Source organism: Cibotium barometz, chromosome 16 (assembly GCF_041138505.1).
Source record: "Cibotium barometz isolate CiBa-2024 chromosome 16, ASM4113850v1, whole genome shotgun sequence".
NCBI lineage: Eukaryota > Viridiplantae > Streptophyta > Polypodiopsida > Cyatheales > Cibotiaceae > Cibotium > Cibotium barometz.
The window spans coordinates 16,600,346-16,609,172 of record NC_141061.1 but is presented as its reverse complement, the minus strand read 5'-3'; the positions used below and the strand labels follow the sequence as shown (position 1 = coordinate 16,609,172).

Sequence of the window (8,827 nt, the reverse complement as noted above, 5' to 3'; positions counted from 1 at the left end):
ACATTTTGGGAATCAATTACTCCATATAGTTTTGGACATATCTTAAACATACTAACTCCAAATTTGTCGGAGATCATAGATTTAGATTCTACTCTTCAAGATCTTTCCGATGATATGTCACATGAGGAGGTTTTGACAAACTTTTGGACAAGTTCACCATGCTCCCATTTTTCAAATGGGAATGGGATTTTTCCCAAATTATCTAATATGGTGTTTCTATGAATAAAGAGAATACCTTATGCATAGAAAAACAGAGCATAAGAAATATATGTTATATGTATAAGAGAGTATAAACATTCAAAAAGCTTATGCTCTCCATCCATGCAAGGCACTCTACATCAAAAAAAGCTTTATGCATAAAAACATAACGCATGTGAAGCCTTATGCATAAAGCTCATCCATAAGATTTATACATAAAACATTATGTATTAAGCTTTATGCATAGATCTTAATTCATGCATTCAGCTAGATTCATATAGCTCTATGCATAAACTATATGTATAGAGCTTGCATAAGCTTACAAGCCCTATGCATAGAGCTTTCATAATCTTACAACCTCTATGTATAGAGCCTATACATAGAGCATATGCATTGAGCTTTTACAAGAAGGCTATGCATAGAGCTTTCAACAAGAAGGCTATGCAAGCTCTATGTACAATGTCCATGCAAGCTTTCAAGAAACCTATGCATAGAGATTTTATAAGCTTGCAAACTCTATGCATAAAGCATATGCATAAAGCTTATGCATAGAGATTTCACAAGCTCACAAGCTCTATGAATAGAGCTTATGCATAAAGCTTGCAAGAAGGCTATGCATAGAGATTGCAAGCTTATGATAGGTTTGATGCATAGATATTGAATTAATCCTATGTATAAGCTTACAAGAACCCTAAACTAACCCTAAACCATAAAACAGGGATGCAATAATACGTAGAAAAAAGCATAAACAAGGAAAATCGAAAGAGGATCTACCTCTTTTTTGCGAAGCTGAAGGAGAGGATTGGTGAAAGATTGGTGAAAGAGCTGCAAAACAAAATATTAAACAAAATAATTAGTAATTAAACATAAGAATAAGAACTAATACAAAACCCTAAAATCTCTATGCATGCATTAGGAGATCTATGCATACATAGAGAGCTCTCAACATGCATAGAGAGCCAAAAAAACACAAAACCCTAAACGTCCTATATCTTAAATTAAAAAGCAAAAGCAAGAACATATTAGGAGAAGGAGAAGAGGAGAAAAGAAGAAAGAAGGAGAAAAGAGGAGAGAGGAAAAAAGAGGAGAAGGAGAGAAAGAGACGTTGCATACCTTCTTTGCAACGCTACGAAAGACAGAGAAAATATGCTCTCGGCTGTAAAAAACTTACGAGCGTCGGTATATACTTCGGAATATGCGCTGGTATATGCTTCGGAATGTGCGTCGGTATATGCTTCGGAATAACCGTCGATATGTGCTTCGGTATACGCATCGGTAAACGAAAATTTCAAAATACCCCGCCCGACTTGTCTCCTCCAACATTACGACGGGCATACCGACGTTCGACATTTGCGTCGGTATGCCCTCAAGCTCTTGTAGTGAGGTTAACTATAGTAACTTAAAGATATATAAATAGGCTTATAGGTTTAATAGATTAACTATAGTAACTATAGGTTTGATTATATAAATAGACTTAAAGATATATATAAATAGGCTTATAGGTTTAATAGGTTCACTATAGTAACTTAAAGTCTATTTATAGTTTATAATTATACTTTATATATCTTATATATAAACTTTCTATAGCTATATAAATCAAACCTATTTATATATAAACCTATATAATTTAAAGTTTATAAATAACCTATAGTGACTTAAATTATATACATTAACCTATATATTAACCTACAACTATAACTATATAACTTATAGTAACTTAAATTATATATTTATAACTATATAGCTTATAGTAACTTATAGTTAATAAAAGCTTATTTTAATGCTACTATATTATAGTTTATTTGATAAATATAACTGTAAGCTTATAAGTTTGATTATAGCTTTTATTATAGGTTAAAGTCTATGTATAAATTCAAGGAAATTTTGGTACAAAGATAGGGCAAGGAAATGTATCCATACTAGTGGAGGAATGTTTGAAAGATGTGGTCCTACCTTTTCCTACAATGGATACTTCATCTCTCCAAGACTCATTATGGAGTGCCGTTCAATGGCCAAAGATTATTTTGCAATCTACTATCATGAATGTCAACTTAATTTGATCAAACGAAAGCTATAGCGGTGATGAAGAAGGGGGGATCATTCTGATCCTCCAATTACAGATGCAATTCCTATAGCAAGCCTAGAATTTGAAACATTCATTCCTACCATAGATTGTTAGGTATCAAGGACTAGGGAAGATCAATTCACACACAAACCATGATTACATAAACACTTCTATTGCATTGAATGAGAGACTACAAATTTATATACATTTTTAGGACTAATAGAGTCTGACCTTTTTTCTAGATCGTTGGTTTTCATCATGTGAAGTAGGTCTCTTCTTGGAGTAATTGGTTTTATTGATGTACATTAGCTCCACCACATGGTAGAGCTAGACCTCAAATAATTCTAGCTCTACGATGTGATCTAGGTAGAATACAGCTCTACCACGTGGTCACAGCAAGATCAAATGCAATTCTAGCTCCTTGGTTCTTGTCATGTGAAGTAGGTCTCTTCTTGGAGTAATTGGTTTTGTTGATCTGCATGGTACATAGTTAGATCGATGCATTCTAGCTCCACCACATGGTAGAGCTAGACCTTAAATGCAATTCTAGCTCCACCACATGGTAGATCTAGACCTTAAAGTATTTGATCTAGCTCTACCACGTGGTAGAGCTGTATTCTACCTAGACCACATCGTAGAACTTTAAGGTCTAGCTCTACCATGTGGAGGAGTTAGAATGCATCAATCTAGCTGTACCATAAACCATGTTGTAGACCTAGAATGCCTAGAGGTCTAGCTCTACCCATGTGGTGGAGCTAGAATATACTGAACTAGCTCTACTATCTGGTAACTATATCATGTGGTGCAGCTAGAATGCATCAATGTAACTATATCATGTAACAGAGCTAGAATTCATTGATCTAGCTCTACCATGTGGTAGAGCTATATCAAAATAATCTATCTAGACACCATGGTATCGCTAGCATTAGGAATTTTTTGAGGTCATTTTTGGGCCTTGTAAGGAAGTTTGACCGAAATATTCCCTCCAAAAAGGGGCACCGGATAAAATTTTTGCAAACGAACTTCAAATTTTTCGGACCTCACATATTTAGATTCTACTCATCAAAAGCTATCCACCATTGATATATAACACGATAGGGTTTGGAGAAGGGACAAGATAGATACCTAGAAGATTCCTTTTTGCCTGAGGAAGATTCACGTAATGTGAATCTTCCTCAGGCAAAAAGGAATCTTCTAGGTATCTATCTTGTCCCTTCTCCGAACCCTATCGTGTTATATATCAATGGATAGCTTTTGAAGAGTAGAATCTAAATATGTGAGGTCTGACAAATTTGGAGTTTATTTGCAAAAATTTTATCCGGTGTCCCTTTTTGGAGGGAATATTCCGGTCAAACTTCCATACAAGGCCCAAAAAATGACCTCAAAAAATTCCTAATGAATGCTTTGAAGTCTAACTCCACCACATAGTAGAGATAGTCTTCAATGGGTTCTATCTCTACCATATGATAGAGCTAGTTCTAGCTCGGCCACATGGTAGAGCTATACTTCATGGTAGAGTCTGATGTAGGTTCCAATCTAAAAAAAATTGCTTGCTAGATTTGATTACTAGTTTAACAAGTCCAACATGATTATGTGCAAGATGGATTTCCAATCTGGAGGGAGGGTCTACATGATGTTGAACAATGATTCTGTTGGTATTGGCTGCGTGTGTAGAATTGATCCAAATTCCACTTGTAGTGGAACAAAGATTGGTCAAGGAAATGTGTCATTACTTGTGGAGGAATGCTTGAAGGATGTGGAGCTACCATTCCCTATAATGGATACCATCTATCTAAAAAATGCATTATGGAGTAATGTTCGTTGGCCAAAAATGCTTTTAAGGGGCCCTTTCACAAGGGAGCTGGAATTTGGAGAGTGGAGTGAAAGATGCAGTGATGCAGATCAAGAAGAGCCTGTGGAACCTCCAATTGTAGATGCAATACCGATAACATCTCCAGAACTTGACATGCAAATCCGACAATCTTAGAAGAATGAGATGGTTCTTCTAAAGGATGAGAGCATGATGCAGACTATCAATCAAGGGACTATCTTATATGTGTTTCCATTTGAATGTGTCAACTTTCAACAACTTGGTGATGATTATGTGGGTGTGGCTATTGAAAGTGCAAATGAATTTCAAACTATGCCGCAAGTGGATAGTATCACCCTAGTTAAATGGCCTATTAAAAAGCTGACAATGCTGGGGATGGGAGCCCATTGCAACGCTATGTTCCGCTTAATGGCATGCATGCTAAACATGCTGATGTATGTAATGAGGATAATGATGGAGATGTAACTAATGAGGTTAATGTTGCCCAAACCTCTACAAAAAGATGCTACACTTTCATAAATAGAATTCCAAAGCAGAGACCACAACTAGCTTCTGCCTTTTATATGTCACGTGAATCAGTTCAAAGGATTTCATCCATTGATTGTTGTGCAAAAAAATGTTGTCAGCTAATCGATCGTGATGTACTAATGAGGATACGACAAGACTTTTGGGGACAATCTCAGGAGTCTCGTACAAATTATGTATATGATGTGCTTTCTATAGCTTGGCATCGTGATTCAGCTCAAAAAATTAAATATGAATTTAGGTTAAATGGGGCGATTATTTGTCGCAGAGAATGGTATGAGATGCATGGTATACCAAAGACATCCTTTTACCGTTACAGGGAAAAGTTTGAGTCCGATGTGTGTCAATATCTGCATGGAAACCTAGGGGTATTGAGGAGAGGCCTACAACATACTAGTGAGGCAAGAGCACGGGTTGATGAATTTGTGAACATGAACTCCGAGCCTGTGCCACACAAAAGTAGAACAATGCTAGATGGCTCAAGGGAAACCAGGTTGTCGATTCCATCAATATTCAAGCAAGTTGACATTTTAAATGAAATCAACGCAACACTTGAGCAGTTGGGACATGAGAAGAGGCTATCAAAGTCATCGTTTAGTAGAATTTGGAATAAAGAGTACCCACAAGTGTCCCTAACAAAGGCAAGTGAGTTCTCCAAGTGCACCTTGTGTAGTGGTCTCAAGGCAAAACTAGAAGCCAAACCTAGTCTAGAAGAAAGAGCAAGGCTCCTCAGTGAAAGAGATATTCACATGCAACAACAACAAAGTTGTAGGAGCTTATACTATGCATGGCGCATATTTTCAGAAAACCAACCACAAAAGTATGTATGCATCATCCATGACAAGATGGATCAAAAGAAAACAGCCATTCCCAGACTACGGGTCCTTCCCAAAAGGGTGTGGATTCGGGATATAATTTACTAATTGCATTGATTGGTATGATCACTCATGGCCATGCAGAAGGTCATTATGGACACTTTATTTTGAATGGTTTATGGCCATCTGATCCCAATCTAACAATTGGCTCAATCGCAAGTTGTTTACATAACTTAGAAAGGATGAATAAGCATCCTCTTGGTGATCTAGTACAAATGGGCTTCCAAGGAGAAATGTTTCACTTCTACATGCTTTAAATTCAAGGACAGCTTTAGACAACCACAATATGAGTGATGGTAAAGATACCACTGTTGAACCATCTATAAATCAGGGAGACACAATGCATTGGGTTTCCTTCGCAAATTGCCAAAAAACTTGTTGCTACAACTAGATAATTGTGCTGGAGAAAATAAAAATCGATACTTATTTGCCTATTTGTCATTGCTTATTGCACGGGGTGCTTTCAAAACTGTATAGTTGGGATTTCTAATGGTCGGACATACACATGAGGATATAGATGCCATGTTTAGCAGGTTTTCAGAGAAATTAAGAGTGGGGCAAACCTTTACTTTACCACATTTGATGGATACTTTAAGAACCAACTCAACTTCTTCTCCAGCTCCCTTCTTGCTTACAGAGGTCCCTGACTTCAAGGCATATTGTGATGGCTACATTTGTGATGGGCAAGAAGCACTTATAGGTCACTCCAAACCACTTCTATTAAGGTTCTTCATGGAAGGAGACACACCAGTAATGCAATTTAAGGCACATGTAGCTATTCGTAATTGGAGTGCAAGTATCCATCTTTGGAAGACAGACAGTGAAGGTAAACCAAGGTTACCAAAAGGAGATCCACCTCTACTACCAATGGCCAAGCATATAAAGATGCATGCAGCAGTAGAAGTAATATCAGGATTGAAGGGTTACATAAAATTTTGGTAGAATCTAAGTAATGGTTCATTTGTGCCAAGATATTAATATAGGCCCGTGATAGATTATTGGAGTAATGTAATAAAAGAGCTTGGAAAACCAATACAATCACACAAGCAAGAAAGTACACAGATTTTTGGCCAAAATATGAAGGGTCCCATCAATTAGATGATATGAATGTTGAACAATTTGCAGGCATGATGATCCCTGGATCGAAGTCATTTTTAGCAATTTTTAGGATTTAAATAGGGTCAATTGTGGTTATTTTAGGTGCATTTTCATGGTATTTGAAAGCATATGTGTGTCTGGAATGTCATGGTATTTGCATGCATCATGATTGTCGATGTTGTCCATTGGTGTAAGCAATTGCATAGGAATGGTGACAATTAATATTATTTTGTAGACAGAGGAGGTTGTATGTAAGTGGGTAGAGAGAAGAGAGAGATCGAGGGGAGAGAACGAGGGTTAGTATAGTTAGGTGGGAACACAAATTTGTAGACCTTAATGTGGGTACAAATTTGTAGACCTTAATGTGGATATAAATAAAAAAATTTTAAATTAAAAAAATGGAGGGGTGGGTAGTTTTAGCACCCGTTGGTACCTTCTTGGGAGAAAAGAAGAGAGAGAGAGAAAACGGTTCTTTCTCTAGCTGGTGTGAAGAACACGAGGAGGAGGAGGAGGAGGTAAGCCTGTTTTTTGTTTGTTTGTTGATTAATGTGTTTGAGTGTAAGAACTTGTTGCCGCTGCTGCCAGCGCCACATAGTCGGGCAGAGAGAGAAAAGCAACACACGATGGGGTGAAGCAAGAGCAAGGGGAGGTGATTACGCCAGGCTAGAGAGAGAGAGAAAGAGAGTCAGGTGCTCTTGCACTGTGTAGACGGCCTGGAAGGGCGCGTGCTCGCATTGTGAGGACATGGGGACTCAACGGGAGGAAGCATGCAGTTGTATTGGATGCAAACGGTGAGGGGAGAGACGTGCCAGGGCTGAGGGGGAACTCTGTGAGAAAGTTATCCTGGAGAAAGAGCATCTGAATGGAGGAAGATAGGAGCAGGTCGATGAACTCTTGTGGAATCGCACCTGTGAAGCGATTATTGTTGAGGTAGAGGTTCCGAACAAAGGTGAAGAAGGGGGAAATGGGCCCGGAGAGTTGGTTGAAGCCGAGGTCCACTGTGGGTATGACGACGAGTTGAAGGGGAGAGAGGGAGCCGGAGAGAAGGTTGCGGTGCAGGGAGAGGAAGGTGAGGGGGCTGGAGAAGAGCGACATGGGGACGAAGCCGGAGAGCTGGTTCTGACTGAGATCCAGGAAAGAGAGGCTGCGGAGAGCAGCGAGGTTGGCCAATCCTCCGGTCAGGCGGTTGTGGGCGAGGTTGATAGGTTAGTGACGGGGGCAGAATAGGTAGTGGGCCGTCCAAGCAGTTGCGCTTGACGTCTAAGTGGTCGAGAGAAGACGAGTCGGCGAAGGAGGACGGGAGGCTGCCGGTAAGGCGGTTGTGTGCCAAACGAAGAGTGACGAGGCTGGGCAGAACCGCCAGCTCAGTCGGGATGCTGCCCGTGAGGAGGTTGTGGCTTAGTCCCAGGTTTTGTAGTTATTTAGATCATTTTGTCCGTGGAGTCACCAGTGCATGCGCCTGCAGGGCTACAAAGAATACTAATTGTAATACATAATTAGTGTAAGGTAGGGAGAGAGAGAGTGAGAGATAGAGAGACTCTCTCTTTATTAGAGGAGGAGAGTGAGAGAGGTTATCAGCATTCACAGAGGGCAGCTGCATGGAGAGGAGACGGCCGATTGTGACACAGCCGAGCATCCAAGGATGATAGCATAGCAAGGGGCTGCTGCCATGTAGAGAGAGAGAGAGAGAGAGCACCTATGAGTTGCCGCCTTAGCATTTGGGATTATAAGATTTGTAGTGAGCACATGATGTAGGGGAAGGGTCTTACGGGCTACCTAGCACAACCAGGAGAGCATAGGTAGCAAAACATTGAAGATGTTGCTTTTGGGTAGGCCATAGATTAGGAGAGAGGCATAGCCTTATTGCATGCACATGGAAGTCAAGGCTCGCCATGAAAGTAGCCAAGGTGAGATGCATAAGAAGAGGTCCATAGAGGGACCATAGTGAAAGCAAGCCAAAAGGGTGGGTATAAATAGGGTAATCCAAGTAGAGATGAAAGAACAAAGACTTTGCAGATATTTGGAGAGGACACAGAGAATGAAAAATAGAGAAGGAAGAGAAAGAAAGAAGAAGGAAAGAAGAGAGAGGGTAATATGAGTGTGCTATGTGTGTACATGCAAAATAGGAAAGAGAGAGAAAGAGATTTGATCACTTTGACATGGTGCATACTTAAAAGTAAAAGCATGAGAGTGTGAGAGAATGTATTAGATTGTATGCATTATTCTTGTGTTTGT

At 39.4% G+C, this 8,827-nt stretch overlaps 1 pseudogene; it reads right to left on the bottom strand.

The window, feature by feature from the left end:
• Positions 1-7,263: 7,263 nt before the first annotated feature.
• On the bottom strand, positions 7,264-8,263 carry LOC147630429 (uncharacterized; annotated as a pseudogene).
• Positions 8,264-8,827: the final 564 nt, after the last annotated feature.